The sequence below is a fragment of the Oncorhynchus mykiss genome, chromosome 23 (genome assembly GCF_013265735.2).
Source record: "Oncorhynchus mykiss isolate Arlee chromosome 23, USDA_OmykA_1.1, whole genome shotgun sequence".
NCBI classification, from domain to species: domain Eukaryota; kingdom Metazoa; phylum Chordata; class Actinopteri; order Salmoniformes; family Salmonidae; genus Oncorhynchus; species Oncorhynchus mykiss.
Window position 1 is genome coordinate 54196734 of NC_048587.1, and position 22473 is coordinate 54219206.

The window sequence follows — 22473 nt, forward strand, 5'->3', positions numbered from 1 at the left end:
TCAGTGCAGCCTGATTTTTTCTTGAGCGGATGTTCAGGAGGGCAGAACATAATTAGAAATAATTTGTAGACTGCACATTGACCGCAAGAAACCCAACCCGATGTAATATTAATACATCATAATTTAAAACCATGATTACATTTGTATATGATCACGTGCCTATTGTGCGTGGGAATAGTTTGAAACAGAATACCCTAATTAAAATCACTTCGATGTGATTTGCTGGCGTTTTGACAGTCTAATGTCCAACAATGCAGGGAACCACTTTAGATACGCTTTAGCCGACATCCGCATAGATGATGTTTGGATGATGTAAGAGGTGGAACTTGCATTAGAGCTGTAAAATCCACAAGCGGCTCCTGGCATTATACCTGGGCATTGCCATTGGCTACACGGAGTCGCATTAAGAGAAATCCCATGCAGCCTTGTTTACAAGTACAAACACTGGAATGTGAGATGTGATCTACACCTCGATTAGGCTGATAAAAATACTCAGTATTTTGTTTAATGGTTTTCAATGTGAGTCATTATTTCTATATAGCCTACACTTTCTCTTTCTGAACTTCTAACGCGAGTGAGACTGATGTGGCTTCATGACAATGATCAAAAGAGCAGCTGCACACCGATTTGACAGTTCCAATGCAGAAATTAATCAAATACAAAAATGAAAGGCTAATTTCAAAGTCGGAACAAATCCAGCCTGAATATAAATAGTTGGTCTTGGTAGTAATTTCCGACTAGATTAGCTAAATCTATGGTATGGTGATATACTGCCCTGAACAGGTTGCAAATGAATTTACAAGAGAAATAAATTCTTCCCCCTACTAAATACCACTATACAAGTTTGAAAGTTATTGTATTGTAGCGGATAAATGCTATGTTCAAAGCTTGCTAAAGGAACCGCAAGTCCTCTCTGTGCTCCTCACAGACTGCATGACACTTTAATAGGTCACAGACTGCTACTAAAGTACATTAAAGGGATTAGACACTTTTTTTCAATTTTCGCATAAAATGACATACCCAAATCTAACTGCCTGTAACTCAGGCCCTGAAGTAGGATATGCATTTTCTTGGTACCATTTGAAAGGAAACACTTTGAAGTTTGTGGAAATGTGAAAAGAATGTAGGAGAATATAACACATTAGATCTGGTAAAATACAAAGAAAAAAACAACATATTTTTGCATTTTTTTGGTGCCATCATCTTTGAAATGCAAGAGAAAGGCCATAATGTATTATTCCAGCCCAGGTGCAATTTAGATTTTGGCCACTAGATGGCAGCAGTGTATGTGCAAAGTTTTAGACTGATACAATGAACCATTGTATTTCTGTTCAAAGTGTTGTATCAAGACTGCCCAAATGTTCCTAATTTGTTTATTCATAACTTTTCACATTCAAAACTGTGCACTCTTTTCAAACAATAGCATGGTATTATTTCACTGTAATAGCTACTGTAAATTCTACAGTGCAGTTAGATTAACAAGAAGCTTAAGCTTTTTGCCAATATCAGATATGTCAATGTCCTGGTAAATTTTCTTGTTACTTATATATATATATGCTGATCGCATTAGCCTACGTTAGCTCAACCGTCCCGCAGGGGACCCACCAATCCCGAAGAGGTTTTAAAAGATAAATTGATAACAGCATTTAGAAACAGCTCATCTGCCATATCAGCCTGCCAGTTATCTTTAGGGCTTTGGCGGCCTGTGTGTAATGTTAGTGCTTTTGTGAACAACGTGAGGGAATAAATGTATTTTAGCCAAGGCCCTGCTAAATTATGTTACGTTCGCTCAATCAGCCCTAGAGCTGTTGTTATAAACCTCAGTGTGTCTTGTAGATGTCATGCACCTGGAAAATGTGATTTCACAGGCAGTAGGACTTTTTTCCCTCTGGCACTCTGCCTACCTCAATATGCCATCTTGGTTCAATCAGTTTTTCACCCAGACGGATGAAGACAAGAAGCGTATACCTCTTTGTGAACCTGAGATTCATCTGTTCGAATGTTTCCAATACTTACTATTGAGTTTAGAGAATCAAATCAAATCAAATTGTATTAGTTACATTTGGCGAATACATCAGGTGTTGGCTTTACAGTGAAATGCTTACTTACAAGACCATAACTGACAATGCAGTTTAATAAAATTAGGATAAGAATAAGAAGTAAATGTAACATGTAATTAAAGAGCAGCAGTAAAATAACAATAGCGAGGCTATATACAGGAGGGTACCAGTACAGAGTCAATGTGCGGGGCCACCTGTTATTTGAGGTAATATGTACATGAAGGTGGAGTTGTTAAAGTGACTATGCATAGATAACAACAGAGAGTAGCAGCGGTGTAAAAGAGGGGGAGAGCAGGGGGGTCAATGCAAATATTCCGGGTAGCCCTTTGATTAGGTGTTCAGGTGTCTTATGGCTTGGGGGTAGAAGCTGTTTAGAAGCCTCTTGGACTTAGACTTGGCGCTCCGGTACCGCTTGCTGTACGGTAGCGAGAGGACATTCTATGACTAGTGTCATGACGTTGACCTGGGGGGTAGGTTTATGACAGTCATAAATACCTATTCCCCCCTTTTTCCTCTCTCTACCCTACTGATGTTACATTTGCAAACCCTTGGTTAGCATAGAGATTCTGGGAACATCCGAAGGTGGGGGGAAATGAACAATATTCTGGTAATCTGACCAATTTAACATATGCGGTGGTACTTAATGAATATGATGTCAGTTCGGTTGTCATCTGAGACATTCTCATCAATGATAAGATGACATAAACTCTACAGTGGAAAGTCTACACATCAGAGTTATCGGATTCACATGGAATTGTTGTTCAATTTAAATGTTTGAATATTAAATTATTCGTGATGGGAGGAAATGTGATTTCAGCTTCTAAAATGTGAGATTTGGGTTTTCATAAGATAGGTCTCTGCTCAATCAGTGACCCGCCCCTGTGAAAGGACATGGGCTATAAAACTTTTCAAACATGCCCACCTCTCCCTTCCTATATAAGCCCTTGACGGCAATAGAACCTCCTGTTCCGAGGACGTAAGGACGACGGTCCTATGTCAGAATGTTTCAGATAATAACTACAGAACGAAGCCAACATCAGCGTGAGCTTTGGTTGAGAATGGTATGAACTTTGAACTCTTATTCACTACAGAAGTGATACCTCCTAGCCGTTGAGTTAGCAACAGCAGATGCAAACGAGGGTTAGGAAGGAACAGACAGAGTAACCCGTCTATCACCCAACGACGTTACTACAACGTATCCAATTGACAACCAGAGACATTCTTCAGAGGACTCGGTTGGGCAACACGGCTTTCCATCTACCGCCAACCTACCGAAGCCCAGCTCAGAGTAAATATTTATTGCATTTGCCTTTTCCAAATGGGCGGTAATTTAGAATGCATAAGATACTGTATTTACGATAGCACAGCTTATTCCCTTTGTTCCTCAGTCTTCCCGCTCTTTCACTCAAACCCAGCCCTTTTCTTTTGTGTAACAAGCTGTCATATCTGTTCTGCCCGCTAGGGATGTTTTCCTTTATGACGTAATTTGTAATCTAGTTATGATTTAATTATGTGTATGTGTAATTCTGTGTGATTTGTTTGGTATTTAGTAAATCATTAATTAAACCCAATTTTGTATTGCTGATTCAACTTGCCAGGGTTCGTGTAGATAACCAAGAATTTACAACTTTCAGATGAGACTGAATTAAGATGACGATTAATATTGACTGCTATTGAGGTAAAATATTACTAGGTCTTTAAGAGTTTATTCGGAAGATAACAGCTCTATAAATATTATTTAGTGGTATTATTAGTGGTATATTATTTAGTGGTGCCCGACTCTCTAGCTAATTACATTTACATGATTAGCTCAATCAGGTAATATTAATGACGGAGAAATTATTTTATAGAATAGCATGTCATATAATTTAATCCGGCATATCCAAAGACACGACACCAGGGTGGCTGGAGTCTTTGACAATTTTTGGGCCTTCCTCTGACACCGCCTGGTATAGAGGTCCTGGATGGCAGGAAGCTTGGCCCCAGTGATATACTGGGTCGCTCGCACTACCCTCTGTAGTGCCTTGCGGTCGGAGGCTGAACAGTTGCCATACCAGGTAAAATCAAATCAAATCAAATTTTATTTGTCACATACACATGGTTAGCAGATGTTAATGCGAGTGTAGCGAAATGCTTGTGCTTCTAGTTCCGACAATGCAGTAATAACAAGTAATCTAACTAACAATTCCAAAACTACTGTCTTGTACACAGTGTAAGGGGATAAAGAATATGTACATAAGGATATATGAATGAGTGATGGTACAGAGCAGCATAGGCAAGATACAGTAGATGGTATCGAGTACAGTATGTACAAATGAGATGAGTATGTAAACAAAGTGGCATAGTTTAAAGTGGCTAGTGATACATGTATTACATAAGGATACAGTCGATGATATAGAGTACAGTATATACGTATGCATATGAGATGAATAATGTAGGGTAAGTAACATTATATAAGGTAGCATTGTTTAAAGTGGCTAGTGATATATTTACATCATTTCCCATCAATTCCCATTATTAAAGTGGCTGGAGTTGAGTCAGTGTCAGTGTGTTGGCAGCAGCCACTCAGTGTTAGTGGTGGCTGTTTAACAGTCTGATGGCCTTGAGATAGAAGCTGTTTTTCAGTCTCTCGGTCCCAGCTTTGATGCACCTGTACTGACCTCGCCTTCTGGATGATAGCGGGGTGAACAGGCAGTGGCTCGGGTGGTTGATGTCCTTGATGATCTTTATGGCCTTCCTGTGACATCGGGTGGTGTAGGTGTCCTGGAGGGCAGGTAGTTTGCCCCCGGTGATGCGTTGTGCAGACCTCACTACCCTCTGGAGAGCCTTACGGTTGAGGGCGGTGCAGTTGCCATACCAGGCGGTGATACAGCCCGCCAGGATGCTCTCGATTGTGCATCTGTAGAAGTTTGTGAGTGCTTTTGGTGACAAGCCGAATTTCTTCAGCCTCCTAAGGTTGAAGAGGCGCTGCTGCGCCTTCTTCACGATGCTGTCTGTGTGAGTGGACCAATTCAGTTTGTCTGTGATGTGTATGCCGAGGAACTTAAAACTTGCTAACCTCTCCACTACTGTTCCATCGATGTGGATAGGGGGGTGTTCCCTCTGCTGTTTCCTGAAGTCCACAATCATCTCCTTAGTTTTGTTGACGTTGAGTGTGAGGTTATTTTCCTGACACCACACTCCGAGGGCCCTCACCTCCTCCCTGTAGGCCGTCTCGTCGTTGTTGGTAATCAAGCCTACCACTGTTGTGTCGTCCGCAAACTTGATGATTGAGTTGGAGGCGTGCGTGGCCACGCAGTCGTGGGTGAACAGGGAGTACAGGAGAGGGCTCAGAACGCACCCTTGTGGGGCCCCAGTGTTGCGGATCAGCGGGGAGGAGATGTTGTTGCCTACCCTTACCACCTGGGGGCGGCCCGTCAGGAAGTCCAGTACCCAGTTGCACAGGGCGGGGTCGAGACCCAGGGTCTCGAGCTTGATGACGAGCTTGGAGGGTACTATGGTGTTGAATGCCGAGCTGTAGTCGATGAACAGCATTCTCACATAGGTATTCCTCTTGTCCAGATGGGTTAGGGCAGTGTGCAGAGTGGTTGAGATTGCATCGTCTGTGGACCTATTTGGGCGGTAAGCAAATTGGAGTGGGTCTAGGGTGTCAGGTAGGGTGGATGTGATATGGTCCTTGACTAGTCTCTCAAAGCACTTCATGATGACGGATGTGAGTGCTACGGAGCGGTAGTCGTTTAGCTCAGTTACCTTAGCTTTCTTGGGAACAGGGACAATGGCGGCCCTCTTGAAGCATGTGGGAACAGCAGACTGGTATAGGGATTGATTGAATATGTCCGTAAACACACAGGGCCAGCTGGTCTGCGCATGCTCTGAGGGCGCGGCTGGGGATGCCGTCTGGGCCTGCAGCCTTGCGAGGGTTAACACGTTTAAATGTCTTACTCACCTCGGCTGCAGTGAAGGAGAGACCGCATGTTTTCGTTGCAGGCCGTGTCAGTGGCACTGTATTGTCCTCAAAGCGGGCAAAAAAGTTATTTAGTCTGCCTGGGAGCAAGACATCCTGGTCCGTGACTGGGCTGGATTTCTTCCTGTAGTCCGTGATTGACTGTAGACCCTGCCACATGCCTCTTGTGTCTGAGCCGTTGAATTGAGATTCTACTTTGTCTCTGTACTGGCGCTTAGCTTGTTTGATAGCCTTGCGGAGGGAATAGCTGCACTGTTTGTATTCGGTCATGTTACCAGACACCTTGCCCTGATTAAAAGCAGTGGTTCGCGCTTTCAGTTTCACACGAATGCTGCCATCAATCCACGGTTTCTGGTTAGGGAATGTTTTAATTGTTGCTATGGGAACGACATCTTCAACGCACGTTCTAATGAACTCGCACACCAAATCAGCGTATTCGTCAATGTTGTTATCTGACGCAATACGAAACATCTCCCAGTCCACGTGATGGAAGCAGTCTTGGAGTGTGGAGTCAGCTTGGTCGGACCAGCGTTGGACAGACCTCAGCGTGGGAGCCTCTTGTTTTAGTTTCTGTCTGTAGGCAGGGATCAACAAAATGGAGTCGTGGTCAGCTTTTCCGAAAGGGGGGCGGGGCAGGGCTTTATATGCGTCGCGGAAGTTAGAGGAACAATGATCCAAGGTCTTTCCACCCCTGGTTGCGCAATCGATATGCTGATAAAATTTAGGGAGTCTTGTTTTCAGATTAGCCTTGTTAAAATCCCCAGCTACAATGAATGCAGCCTCCGGATAAATCGTTTCCAGTTTGCAAAGAGTTAAATAAAGTTTGTTCAGAGCCATCGATGTGTCTGCTTGGGGGGGGGATATATACGGCTGTGATTATAATCAAAGATAATTCTCTTGGTAGATAATGCGGTCTACATTTGATTGTGAGGAATTCTAAATCAGGTGAACAGAAGGATTTGAGTTCCTGTATGTTTCTTTCATCACACCATGTCACGTTGGCCATGAGGCATACGCCCCCGCCCCTCTTCTTACCAGAAAGATGTTTGTTTCTGTCAGCGCGATGCGTGGAGAAACCCGTTGGCTGCACCGCTTCGGATAGAGTCTCTCCAGTGAGCCATGTTTCAGTGAAGCAAAGGACGTTACAGTCTCTGATGTCCCTCTGGAATGCTACCCTTGCTCGGATTTCATCAACCTTGTTGTCAAGAGACTGGACATTGGCAAGAAGAATGCTAGGGAGTGGTGCACGGTGTGCCCGTCTCCGGAGTCTGACCAGAAGACCGCCTCGTTTCCCTCTCTTTCGGAGTCGTTTTTTTGGGTCGCTGCATAGGATCCACTCCGTTGTCCTGTTTGTAAGGCAGAACACAGGATCCGCGTCGCAAAAAAACATATTCTTGGTCGTACTGATGGTGAGTTGACGCTGATCTTATATTCAGTAGTTCTTCTCGACTGTATGTAATGAAACCTAAGATGACCTGGGGTACTAATGTAAGAAATAACACGTAAAAAAACAAAAAACTGCATAGTTTCCTAGGAACGCGAAGCGAGGCGGCCATCTCTGTCGGCGCCGGAAGTCAATGCAACCAGTCAGGACGCTCTTGATGGTGCACCTGTAGAATGGTGCACCTGTAGAACCTGTAGAACCTTTTGAGTATGTGAGGACCCATGCCAAATCTTTTCAGTCTCCCGAGGGGGAATAGGTTTTTGTCGTGCCCTCTTCACGACTGTCTTGGTGTGCTTGGACCATGTTAGTTTGTTAGTGATGCAGACACCAAGCAACTTGAAGCTTTCAACCTGCTCCACTGCAGCCCCGAATGGGGCGTGCACTGTCCTCTTTTTCCTGTAGTCCACAATCATCTCCTTTGTTTTGAGGGAGAGCTTGTTTTCCTGGCACCACACGGCTAGGTCTCTGACCTCCTCCCTATAGGCTGTCTCGTCGTTGTCAGTGATCAGGCCTACCACTGTTGTGTCATCGGCAAACTTAGTGATGGTGTTGGAGTCGTGCCTGGCCGTGCAGTCATGAGTGAACAGGGAGTACAGGAGGGGACTGAGCACGCACCCCTGAGGGGCGCCTGTGATGAGGATCAGTGTGGTGGATGTGTTGTTACCTACCCTTACCACCTGGGGGTGGCCCGTCAGGAAGTCCAGCATCCAGTTGCAGAGGGAGGTGTTTAGTCCCAAGGTCTTAAGCTTAATGTTGTGCTTTGAGGGCACTATGGTGTTGAACCCTGAGCTGTACAAAAAGATGTTGAACAAACAGAGAGAGATACAATGTGAAAGGGCTGTGCTTCTTGTGTTGCAAGGAAGTGGAAAGGAACTAGTTATATGCTGATCAACCTGGCTCTGCACGTGCGTCTGCGTGCACCATCGTGCACATGTTGATTTCGTCTATCCCCACCAAAATCAACTGTGAACCAACAGGTTGAAACTGTAGCTTGCTGTTGCTAATTTTTGTCCTGGAAGATTAACATTGGGTGTGCTCTCTACTCCAACAATTCATCCACAGATAAAAAAGGGGAAACCTAGTTAGTTCTCTTCTTCTTCTTCTTCTTCTTCTTCTTCTTCTTCTTCTTCTTCTGTGAATTTGATATGGCGGTTGGCAACAAACTTTATGGTTCACTACTGCCTCCAACTGGACTGGAGTGTGGACCTCGCTCATCTTTCAATCACCCACGTGGGTATAATGCTCCTAAAAACCAATGAGGAGATGGGAGAGGCGGGACATGCAGCACTTTAAGCATCTAAAATAGAACCAAGTTCATATTTTAGCGCCCAGGTACACAGATGCCCATTGACGCGCGCAAGTAGTTAGGATGAGATGATTGAATAACATGGATATGCTCATTTATTTTGAAACGCTTGCGCACGCAACATGGCCGGTTTGGTCAATACCTTATTCAACATCTTATTCATCTTATTCTTCATAATTCATAAAGGTCAAGTTAACTGACTGATATTATCTCATAGAACAAAACCTATAAGATCTTTTAAACCTGTGTTCAACTTAGACCTTATTTTTAGGGTTTATCCCAAAACCCTGTTCTTTCCCCATTCAACCAGAGGTAATTAATGTACTTTTTTAGGCGTACAAGCTGGCCAGCTCCATTCTGACCTCGACCTAAGGCTTCAATCTGTATCGCAGAAATTCAGCACTGCAGCCCAATTGAAATTTAAAGGATATGTTGCTGTGTTGACAGAGACTGCATACAGTGCTTTCAGAAAGTATTCACACCCCTTGACTTTTTCCACGTTTTGTTGTGTTTCAAGGTTTAATTAAAATGGATTTAATTGTCGTTACTTGTCAACGATCTACACAAAATAGTCTGTAATGTCAAAATGGAAGAAAAAAGTACATTTGTAAAGAATTTATGAAAAAAAAAAGCTAATATATCTTGAGTACATAAGTATTCAACCCCCTGAGTCAATATAGGAATTATAGCTGTTAGTCTTCCTGGGTAAATCTCTGAGCTTTACACACCTGGATTGTACATTATTTGCACATTATTCTTTTTAAAAATCTTGAAGATCTATGCTTGAAGTTCTGTGCTTCAAGTTCACAGCTCAACTGAGAGACCTTGCATATACTGTAATTGTATGTGTGGGGTACAGAGATGAGGTAGTCATTAAAATCATGTTAAACACTATTATTACACACAGAGTGAGTCCATGCAACTCATTAAGTACATTTTTACTCCTGAATTATTTAGGCTTGCTTAGGGTTGAATACTTATTGACTCAATATAATTCAGCTTTTAATTTTTTATAAATTTGTAAAAATGTCTAAAAACATAATTCCACTTTGAGATCATTTAGGTATTGTGTGTAGGCCAGTGACACAAAATCTCAATTTAATCCATTTTAAGATCAGGCTGTAACACAAATCTCTCTCTCTCTCTCTCTCCTCTCTTCTCTCTTCTCTCTCTCTCTACCTCATTCTCTCTACCTCATCTGTTGTCTCGGCCTCACCTGTTCTAAATGCTCGGCTATGAAAAGCCAACTGACATTTACTCCTGAGGTGCTGACCTGTTGCACCCTCTACAGCACATATGTCAGAGTCAAGGCCCGCGGGCCACATCCGGCCCGCAAGAAGGTTTTTTACGGCCCCTGGGATGATCTTGATTTATTATTAGAACCGGCCCGCAGCAAGCCGGCAGCCCGCAGATCTTTTACACGCACCAATACTACATTTCCCACAATGCAAAGGTGACGCACCGAGCAGTAGGCTGCTTCATTTCAATATTTATTGGCACAGCAGTCGTCAGCATCACAGTAAAATTAACTTTCAGATACCCATCAAAAATGGCAAAACGGAAGGTGGATACTGAGAACCGGGGGTTTCAAACAAGGTGGGAGTCGGAGTATATGTTCACGAAGGTAGCTGGAAAACCTGTGTGTCTTCTGTGTGGAGAAAGTGTGGCGGTACTGAAAGAGTATAATCTGAGACGACATTATGAAACGAAACACGCGGACAAAAACAAGAATATGGACATGGAACAAAGGCTACAAAAGGCAGAGGAATTAAAACGAGGCCTCAAATCTCGACAGGCTCTGTTCAAAAAAGCCAAATCACAAGGCCAGGCTGCTGTCAAGGCCAGTTTTATTTTGGCAGAAGAGATCGCTAAATCAGCCCGGCCATTTACGGAGGGGGATTTCATCAAAAACTGCATGATTAAAGTTTGTGACGAAGTTTGCCCAGAAAAAAGGCAACTCTTTTTAAATGTGAGTCTGAGCAGAAACACCATTGCCGAGAGAGTAGACCAGTTGTCCATCAATCTAAAAGAGCAGCTTGTGAAAAAGGGAAAAGATTTTATTGCATATTCCTTGGCTGTGGATGAGAGCACCGACATTTCTGACATTGCCCAGTTGTCAATTTTCATCCGCGGAGTGGACTCCAACCTAAGCGTGACAGAGGAGTTTTTGGCTTTACGTCCTATGCATGGCACAACTACGGGGCATGATTTGTATGAAGAGGTGTCAAGATGTGTAAATGAGATGGAGCTGCCTTGGGAAAAACTCGTGGGTTTGACAACCGACGGAGCACCTGCGATGTGTGGACACAGGAGCGGACTGGTGGCGAAGATACGGGAAAAGATGCAAGAGGAAAACGCGACAGGTGAGCTGACAGCTTATCATTGTATCATACACCAGGAAGCGTTGTGCGGTAAAGCCTTGAAAATGGAGCATGTAATGAGCATCATCACGCGCACAGTTAACTTTATCAGAGCCAAAGGTTTGAATCACCGCCAGTTCAAGGCATTTCTGACGGAGTTAGAAACGGAGCATGGTGATTTGCCTTATCACACAGAGGTGCGATGGCTAAGCCAGGGAAAGGTGCTTCAAAGATGTTTCGAGCTTCGTGAGGAGATTTGTCTGTTCTTGGACAGCAAAGGGAAAGACACAACACAACTCCGAGACGAAATGTTTCTGTGTGAAATGGCTTTTCTGTGTGACATTACGAGTCATCTGAATGCAATAAACTTGCAGCTGCAGGGTCGGGATCGTGTCATCTCTGATATGTACAGTACAGTGAAGGCATTTAAAACCAAACTGACTCTGTGGGAGACGCAGATGCGGAAAGAAAATTTGAGCCACTTTCCCAGCTGCCAGACCATGAAAGAGAAGCTCTCTACCAGTGCGTTCCCGAGCACACAGTTGGCTGATAAAATAGCTATGCTTGCCGCTGACTTTCGACGCCGATTTGCTGACTTTGAAGCACAAAAAAGCAGGTTGGAACTGCTCGGTAACCCATTTGCTGTTGACGTGGAAAGCTCACCACCAAACCTCCAAATGGAGTTGATTGACCTCCAATGCAATGATGCACTGAGGGCAAAATATGCGGCAGTGGGTGCTGCGGAGTTCGCCCGTTTCCTCCCCGGCACAATGCCCCAGCTGCGCATCCAGGCTGCTCAAACGTTGTCTATGTTTGGCAGCACATACCTGTGTGAACAACTGTTTTCTTTGATGAACCTGAACAAAACATCACACAGAAGTCGACTTACTGCTGAACACCTCCACTCAATTCTGAGGATTTCTTCAGCTCAGAGCCTTACCCCGAACATTGATGAACTTGTGGAAAAGATGGGACACCACCAAGTATCACCCTCAACCTCAAACAAGTGAACATTACTGTGCAATCACATATTTAGAGTTTTTACTCAGTTCAAGTTTAAAAGTTAAAATTTAATATTTGTTTTCACTGCATGTTACTTCTCCTTAAACAAAGTGTTGTTTTTGATTAATAGATTTTTGCACTTTATTTTTTTGTATTTCAATCCAATTATATTTTAAAAATATTTCAGTTGAGTGGATGATAGAAAATTGCTATTATTGTTTTTTCTTTGAAGTAAATTTAGCCCACTTTTGCTAAAATAGAAAATATAGTCTACTGATGGTGCCTTGAATACCGGTTTCTTTCATTTAATGTTCATGTTATGGGGATATTTATATAAAGGAAATTTGTCTTTTGTGTCTGTTGAAAATTAAAGATTACTGACAGAGCCATAAGAAAATATTGCTTTATTTATCTGATCATATTGTAATATATTTGTTAGGTTTTCAGTAGGTTCAATTAGGTTCACTAGACTATATGCGTCATTTAAAAATTTTTCAATGAACATTCGAACAGTCCGGCCCTCGTCTTGTAGCTGATTTTTTTATTTGGCCCTCCGTCCATTTGACTTTGACACCCCTGCTCTACAGCCACTGTGATTATTATTTGACCCTGCTGGTCACCTATGAACGTTTAAACATCTTGAAGAATGATCTAGCCTTAATGGCCATTTACTCTTATAATTTCCCCCCGGCCACCCCTCAGAGCATGGTTCCTCTCTAGGTTTCTTCCTAGGTTCCTGCCTTTCTAGGGAGTTTTTCCTAGCCACCATGCTTCTACGTGAGCATTGCTTGCTGTTTGGGGTTTTAGGGTGGGTTTCTGTATAAGCACTTTGTGACATCTGCTGATGTAAAAAGGGCTTTACAAATACATTTGATTTGATTCAGTTATACAGATTTAATAGAGACCTTAACCCCCTTATGCTTAGAGACCTTATGCTTCTGTATATATTTGTGGGTTTGATTACAGGCTCAAAATGGCCAGAACCAAAGACCTTTCTTCTGAAACTTGTCAGTCTATTCTTGTTCTGAGAAATGAAAGCTATTCCACGTGAGAAATTGACAAGAATCTGAAGATCTCGTACAACACTGTGAACTACTCCCTTCACAGAACAGCGCAAACTGGCCCTAACCAGAATAGAAAGTAGTGGAAGGCCCCGGTGCACAACTGAGCGAGAGAACAAGTACATTAGAGTGTTTAGTTTGAGAAACAGATGCCTCACAAGTCCCCAACTGGCAGCTTCATTAAATAGTACCCACAAAACACCAGTCTCAACGTCAACAGTGAAGAGGCGACTCCAGAATGCTGGCCTTCTAGGCAGAGTTGCAAAGAAAAAGCCATATCTCAGACTGGCCAAAAAAAAGAAAAGCTGAAGATGGGCAAAAGAACACAGACACTGGACAGAGGAAAATTGGGAAAAAAGTGTTATGGACAGACTAATCTAAGTTTAAGGTGTTCGGATCACAAAGAAGAACATTCGTGAGATGCAGAAAAATATGAAAATATGCAGGAGGAGTGCTTGACGCCATCTGTCAAGCATGGTGGAGGCAATGTGTTGGTCTGGGGGTGCTTTGGTGGTGGTAAAGTGGGAGATTTGTACAGGGTAAAAGGGATATTGAAGAAGGAAGGATATCACTCCATTTTGCAACGCCATGCCATACCCTGTGGATGGTGCTTAATTGAAGCCAATTTCCTCCTACAACAGGACAATGACCCAAAGCAGAGCTCCAAACTTTGCAAGAGCTATTTAGGGAGGAAGCAGTCAGCTGGTATTCTGTCTATAATGGAGAGGCCAGCACAGTCACCGGATCTCAACCCTATTGAGCTGTTGTGGGAGCAGCTTGACCGTATGGTATGTAAGAAGTGCCCATCAAGCCAATCCAACTTGTGGGAGGTGCTTCAGGAAGCATGGGGTGAAATCTCTTCAGATTACCAGATTACAAATTGCTGCAAATGGAGGATTCTTTGACAAAAGCACATTTTGAAGGACACAATTATTATTTAAATTAAAAATCATTATTTATAACCTTATCAACATCTTGACTATATTTCCTATTCATTTTGCAACTCATTTTCATGGAAAACAAGGACATTTCTGAGACCCCAAACTTTTGAACGGTAGTGTATATACTTTAGAGACCTAGATATTACAGGCAACATAATGACTATGGAGAATACTTTGTAGTGAAACCTCATGATCTTGCTCCCACTATTTACTTGGCTTTATTGCGTACATATTTCTAAGCTTGGGAAAATAGAAAACATTAACAATAACGTAATCTGGCCTCAGGGAGCCCAGTTGGACAGAAAATGCTGCAGCATCCCAATGTGTTCAGCCCTGACACAGCAGAAATAGCATCGCCACATCCATGATTCAAACTGTAGGGGCAGCTGGCGGGGACAGCTGGTGAGGACTTACCCCAGCTAGGTGATGTTCCTGCCAATTGGCACTCATACACTTCACAGGAGACTTCCCCAGCAGTGGGGGCACCAAGACGTAATCTCTCCCTCTCTCTCCATTCAATGTTGAATCATCAATGTCCTCTCTTCCGCTCGCCTGGGGATGTTTGGACAAAACATGAGAGCGACCAAGCGGACTTTGATGACCAGCATCCCATTGACAGTCTGGCCCTCATCTTAAACCCTGTAACGGCAACCTAATTCTAATTAACCAATGCGAAAATGAAATGTTGATTTGCACGACTTTCCCCAAAAAAACATATCTGAGGGGAGGCATTACACTTTTACACCTCTTAGATTGTTGAATTACTTTTTTAAATCATACTTTCCTCTGACAAGGTTAGCTTGAATAACAAGGTACCCATTTCCTTGGCAAAGAAATGCTAATGAAACCAACCAGCCATTTTTTCAGTAGGGCAACAGTAGGGCAACACATGGCAAAGTAATGGTTCTGTGTGGGCGTTTGAATGGTCAGATGTAGTGTGTGGGTGGACAAGATAATGAGGTGAATATTTTCAACCAGAACCAACATAACCATTACAGTTTAATAGACAATAGATGAAATGGCCAAGAATAGACAGGGCAATAACTTTCTACATGAAGAAACTAACAGGAATACTGAAGCTAAACCACTGACTTCCTGTATGTAACTAGAACTGCATGACTCTGGCCCTCCACATGTTCCCTTCAAACTGTGAGTAAAAAGAGAGAATTTTCAGTCCCACATCTTCAGCGAATGAAGCTATCACCCCAGAATAATAATAATGCAGATTATTATCGCTCCCACAATAATAATCTCACTGGTTGACAGGGAAACACTGGATAGGTTGAAAAGCACCTCGTATGTTGCACCTTTGTGCAATTAAATCATAACCTTTTCTGAAACCAGTCATGCTGACCTGGGTCAAATATGTATTTCAGACATTTTAAGTATTTTTGCTTGATTAAGCTTCTCAGACACAATAGAAACAATGACTCTGTGCATTTTAATCAACTATGCTGGCTATAGTTGGAGGAAAGGGTTGTACAAATTCAACATAATTACTGACTAAGCCCACAACTACCTAGACAATTATTTTATTAGAGATGTTCATCAGTTCAATGCACATGCCAGAGACTCTAACATTGATTGTTTCAAACACCTTTCTGTATACCAGCACAGTGCAGTGGAACAAAACCACAACAACTCAAAGCAATAACAATAAATTATTTTTAAAACAATGTCCAAATCTGGTTTATGACTGAATGCTCATAGCAGCTCAGTAGTGTGTCTGTTTATGTCTGTATAGGTAATTTATATTATGTATTGAACCATGCACTATAAGATGTCTTCAATGGAAATAAGTCATTTACTTTTTAATGTATGTCCTGTCTGTACATTTTTCCATTTAAATGTGTCATTTAGCAGACGCTGTTATCCAGAGCGACTAACAAGGACCTTGCTCAAGGGCACATAGACAGATTTTTCACTTAGCCGGCTAAGGGATTCGAACCATAAACTTTTTGGTTATAAGCCCAATGCTTTTAGCAGTTAGGATACCTGCTGCAAATAAACTAAATCAAATAATCCCAAAAGTGCAAACTCATGCCAGGTAAGATAGATCATGTGAACCTCAAGTATTGACATATTCCACCCAGGTCTGTGGTCATATCACTCTCTAGACAGTTTTCTGGGCGTTAGGCCTAATTTGATCAATATCAGTTAAAGGAACACACTCTCAGATTGACAGAAACTGTATTCAGAAACAGTAACTGTTTAGATAACTGTTGAAGTCATTGATAATGAGTTCTTATAGGGGTGCAATGTACAAAACATTTTACAATTATCATTCTCAAACCTCACTGTCAGTTGTAACCACAAGATGATGGCGGTAAGGGAAAATGACAATTTTGGGGGGACAAATAAGGACACCTGACCACAACCACTTTATCCCCAATGTTTATTTTCTATGCAAACATCACACTGATGGGAAACTTATACATTGTTCATAAACATTCCTTCCGTGTCATGCATCTCAAGCCTCAAGCTTCTTATCAACAATGAATACATTTGGACAGCCGAACAGTAAAAACACAAAGTTATACATATTCTCAGTTTAAGTCCTTAGCCTAGTAATTGTCAGGTTTGTCCGAAGGTGGGCCACAGGATGAGATTGAAGCGCACTCGGGCTTTGCTCTTGTTCTCAGCAACAGAGAAGTAATTCAACAGGTCAAAGTGACCCATATATGAACAGTATGAGTCCTGATGCTGGTTCACCAACCACTCCCACTTCCTGGTGTCCGCATAGTCTGTTACAATGTATTTAGATTGAAGATGCTCCAACTGGCTGTGAAGGTTGTAGCTGTCTGTCATCTTCAGGCAGATGTCTGGACAAGGAAGGAAAATTATTTCAGTGCATATAGCTGTTATTTAGCCAATGTTACAAACTTAGCAATACCCTGATGAAGACAGCTTGGCTGTCGAAACGTTGGTAATTACATTTTTGCATCTGAGCTCCTAGAGTGAGTCTTTTATTTTCAAACAACCTTAGACATTTTTGTAATTTGCTTTGTATAGCCAGAAACTGTCCTTTAAACTTTGCCAGTTGTCCACCTATTTGGTCCTTATGCCGTTGGAAATTTAAACCAAAGAAACAGGAGAGTTTTATCACACATACTTTTACTGCCATTATGATTTATATCACCCAACAGACGCAAAACCATGTAAACACCTGAATGAGCTTGGCTAGTACACATGCATCACGTGTATTTAGCTTTTACATTGTGAGTGTGTAACAGACATCACGCTGCTTGCTTAGCGAGTATCGCTTCCACCGGATTCAGCTCACACCGAATTCGGCTCAAACCAAACTCTGAACCCAGGAACTCTGCCTTGCTAGCACACGAGACCACCCTACTGGGGTCTTACCAGTCAATCCACGTGAAAAGCTAGCTATTCAGCGGCGCAAGTGGAGACACTTCAGGCTGAGGAGTGAGCTTCACACATCCCCATGTGCTATATTCTCATGCCTCAGGTGATCAACAAACCCTGAGAGCCACACACTGACCCGCCTTTTGAAGTGTGATATTAACTACAGCATAATAAGGAAAACAAGGAAAGGGTGTCCAAGGGTGTATAGGGTGTCCAATCAAAAATGCATATGTTAGATGGGTAGATCAGAGATGGGCAACTCCAGTCCTCAGGGGCCTGATTGTTGTCACACTTTTCCCCCAGCTAACACAACTGACTCCAATAATAATCAACTGCCTACCTGACAGGCTCACTCTCCCATTGAACTCGTCATCTTTCTACTGGCTACCTGACAGACTCACTCTCCCGTTGAACTCGTAATCTTTCTTCTGGAATCCACAGAACACAAAAAAATTGCAACAAATATTAAAATGTACTTAAAAAATATATGGTATTGAAAAACCATCCCTTGGCTATTTCCAAATACCCTGGTATAAAGTATACCGCCCAAGCCTGTTTCGTAACCTAATACAGTACATCCAATAATAATTACTGAGCTTTGTTGACATAGCAGTGCAGGTTTCTCGTAACAACTCTTGAGGATTTTACATTTTATGGTCGTCGTCTTAAAAGTTGTTTTCGTGGGTTGCAAAATTAGCATGACACTAGCTGAATTAAATATAAAAGGCTTTGACATTTTACAGAGATGCTTGTTTTTGTGAGAAGTCTTCGAAAAATAACAGGAAATTCAAATTAATATGAAAGCGCATACTAAAATATGAAAACATGTCATGTCTCAAAATCTATGTCCATCTTACGTCCTAGCGTCTATTGTTTTAAGTGAATACCTGCAGTCAATTTGTGCAATACGTTAGGAGATAATGCTGATCACATTCTTAATTTCATCTGTCACATTATTTCACATTGTGAAGATGACTTAGTTCCCCAGAACAGTTGAGCCAGTCACGTGTTTGTTTGTTAATAGCACAACAGGAGAAAGCAGGAGCAGGTGAGCCCAGGTGTGTATTGACAGGGGTTGTGTTTTATATTGAAAATTAAGTGGGTTTTTTCTTCAATAGAGTGATCAGGGACATGCAACTATAGTTTTCCTTCACAGAAAATACATTAGTGCAACATATTTGAAATAAAATAGCTTCATTTTTATCAAATGACAATAGTATTTTGGCTGGCAGCCACACAAGTAAATGTGGCTTACAATGCAGAAGCGATGCATGGCCATCATATTTCTAATGTTTAGCCCTATCAAATAAAGTATTTAGCCAGTTACATTTCCTAATGTTTTGCTTAAAGTCAATCAATATATATATATATATATATAAATAAAGGCTGGCTACACAGAGAAACATACAGGGAGAAAAGTAGCTCAAATCAAATTTTATTTGTCACATACACATGGTTAGCAGATGTTAATGTGAGCGTAACGAAATGCTTGTGCTTCTAGTTCCGACAATGCAGTAATAACCAATGAGTAATCTAACCTAACAATTCCACAACTACTACCTTAGACACACAAGTGTAAAGGGATAAAGAATATGTACATAAAGATAAATGAATGAGTGATGGTACAGAACGGCATAGGCAAGATGCAATAGATGGTATAGAGTTGAGTATATACATATGAGATGAGTAATGTAGGGTATATAAACATAAAGTGGCATTGTTTAAAGTGGCTAGTGATACATTTTTACATCAATTTCCATTATTAAAGTGGCTGGAGTTGAGTCAGTATGTTGGCAGCAGCCACTCAATGTTAGTGGTGGCTGTATAACAGTCTGATGGCCTTGAGATAGAAGCTGTTTTTCAGTCTCGGTCCCTGCTTTGATGCACTTGTACTGACCTCGCCTTCTGGATGATAGTGGAGTGAACAGGCAGTGGCTTGGGTGGTTGTTGTCCTTGATGATCTTTATGGCCTTCCTGTGACATTGGGTGGTGTAGGTGTCCTGGAGGGCAGGTAGTTTGCCCCCGGTGATGCGTTGTGCAGACCTCACTACCCTCTGGAGAGCATTACGGTTGTGGGCCATACCAGGCGGTGATACAGCCCGACAGGATGCTCTCAATTGTGCATCTGTAGAAGTTTGTGAGTGCTTTTGGTGACAAGCCGAATTTCTTCAGCCTCCTGAGGTTGGAGAGGCGCTGCTGTGCCTTCTTCACAACGCTGTCTGTGTGGGTGGACCAATTCAGTTTGTCCGTGATGTGTACGCCAAGGAACTTAAAACTTACTACCCTCTCCACTATTGTCCTGTCGATGTGGATAGTGGGGTGCTCCCTCTGCTGTTTCCACAATCATCTCCTTTGTTTTGTTGACGTTGAGTGTGAGGTTATTTTCCTGACACCACACTCCGAGGGCCCTCACCTCCTCCCTGTAGGCAGTCTACACATCATACAGAGTGCTGTCTGCTGATAGAATGCCTGTTCATGAATTCTCATCAGAGTTTAGAAGTGTAAAATTAGTCTGATGCCGAGCAGAAATTACAATAACAAGAATTTTAGATCTGTGTTTACAAAATGCAGCAAGATATTACTTATGTGTTTTAAGTAGCTAAATTAATACGGTGACAGGGCATCATATTATGTTAGCTTTCTGCCGTGTTTGAGAAGTCAAAGCCCTTTCGATTAGTTATTTGTACAGCTGCCACTGTTATCTTGATTACCTTGCGTTTTTCTCCTCTCAGTTCTCCATGGTCTTCTCCTCCCCCCTCTTCTCCAAGCAGTCAGGCCCGTTGCCCTAGCAACTCCAGACTACACACAGACACAGCCTGTAGACATGTTGTTAGAGAGCTAGTACTGCATGTGTCAAAACTTTCTTCATTTGCACAATGTCTCTTGTTCAATTTTGCTTGTAAATGTCCAAACTCACCAAAAATGACATTCTTCAGTTTTTTCTTCAGTTTCTTGGCAATTTCTCGCATGGAATAGCCTTCATTTAGCCTTCATTTCAACAAGAATAGACTGACGAGTTTCAAAAGAAAGGTATTTGTTTCTGGCCATTTTGAGCCTGCAATCGAACACACAAATGCTTATGCTCCAGATACTCAACTCGTCTAAAGAAGGCCAGTTTTATTGCTTCTTTAATCAGGACAACAGAGTTCAGCTGTGCTAACATAATTGCAAAAGGGTTTTCTAATGATCAATTAGCCTTTTAAAATGATAAACTTGGATTAGCTAACACAACATGCCATTGGAACACAGGAGTAATGGTTGCTGATAATGGGCCTCTGTACGCCTATGTAGATATTCCACAAGAAATCAGCCGTTTCCAGCTACAATAGTCATTTACAATATTAACAATGTCTACACTGTATTTCTGATCAATTTAATGTTTTTTTAATGGACAAAAACAAGGACATTTCTAAATGACCCCAAACTTTTGAATGATTGTGTATGTATAACTTTATGACCTGGATTGACTGTCTTTGCGATTCATTTATTTTCGTTTGCGCTTGTTAGCATATTTAGCTAGCAGCTTCCATGGAAATTCGCTATTATTTGTGTACTAAACCGGCAATACCATAAATCCCAGGGTGAGAGAAGGACTGTATGATGATATGAAAAAAGAACATCTGAAGAAAATACTCTACCTATTGATTCAGAATTGTCTTTCAAGCAAAAACGACAAGAATTCAGTAGCTACAGCCTTACAATCGATAGAAACATAGCATTTTTTATTTATTTGACTTTTATTTAACCATGTAGGCCAGTTAAGAACAAGTTCTCATTTACAACTGCGACCTGGCCAAGAGAAAGCAAAGCAGTGCGACAAACACAACAACAAAGTTACACATAAACAAACGTACAGTCAATAACACAAAAGAAAATAAAAATAGAAAGATCTATGTACAGTGTGTGAAAATGTAGGAGAGTAGGGAGGAAGGCAATAAATAGGCCATAGAGACGAAAATAATTACAATTTAGCATTAATACTGGAGTGATAGATGTGCAGATGATGATGTGCAAGTAGAGATACTGGGGTGCGAAAGAGCGAGAGGATAAGTAACAATATGGGGATGAGGTAGTTGGGTGGGCTATTTACAGATTGGCGGTGTACAGGTACAGTGATCGGTAAGCTGCTCTGACAGCTGATGCTTAAAGTTAGAGAGGAAGATATAAGACTGCAGCTTCAGATATATTTGCAATTGGTTACAGTCAATGGCACCAGAGAACTGGAAGGAAAGATGGCCAAAGAAAGTGTTGCTATGGTGACCAGTATGCTGAGATAAGGCGGGGCTTTACCTAGCAAAGACTTACAGATGACCTGGAGCCAGTGGGTTTGGTGATGGATATGTAGTGAGGGCCAGACAACGAGAGCATACAGCTGGCAGTGGTGGGTAGTATATGGGGATTTGGTGATTTGGTGATTAAACAGTTTGCACTGTGATAGACTACATCCAGTTTTCTGAGTAGAGTGTTGGGGGCTATTTTGTAAATGAAATTGCCGAAGTCATGGATCGGTAGGATAGTCAAATCAAATAAAATGTATTTATATAGCCCTTCATACATCAGCTGATATCTCAAAGTGCTGTACAGAAACCCAGCCTAAAACCCCAAACAGCAAGCAATGCAGGTGTAGAAGCACGGTGGCTAGGAAAAACTTCCTAGAAAGGCCAAAACCTAGGAAGAAACCTAGAGAGGAACCAGGCTATGAGGGGTGGCCAGTCCTCTTCTGGCTGTGCCGAGTGGAGCAAATGTTCATAAATGACCAGCATGGTCAAATAATAATAATCACAGTAGTTGTCGAGGGTGCAGCAAGTCAGCACCTCAGGAGTAAATGTCAGTTGGCTTTTCATAGCCGATCATTAAGAGTATCTCTACCACTCCTGCTGTCTCTGGAGAGTTGAAAACAGCATGTCTGGTACAGGTAGCATGTCCGGTGAACAGGTCAGGATTCCATAGCCGCAAGCAGACCAGTTGA

The 22473-nt window shown here is 42.1% G+C and overlaps 1 pseudogene; it reads right to left on the reverse strand.

Moving 5' to 3' along the window:
- Nucleotides 1-16523: 16523 nt before the first annotated feature.
- LOC110503071 lies at nucleotides 16524-20364 on the reverse strand (annotated as a pseudogene).
- Nucleotides 20365-22473: the final 2109 nt, after the last annotated feature.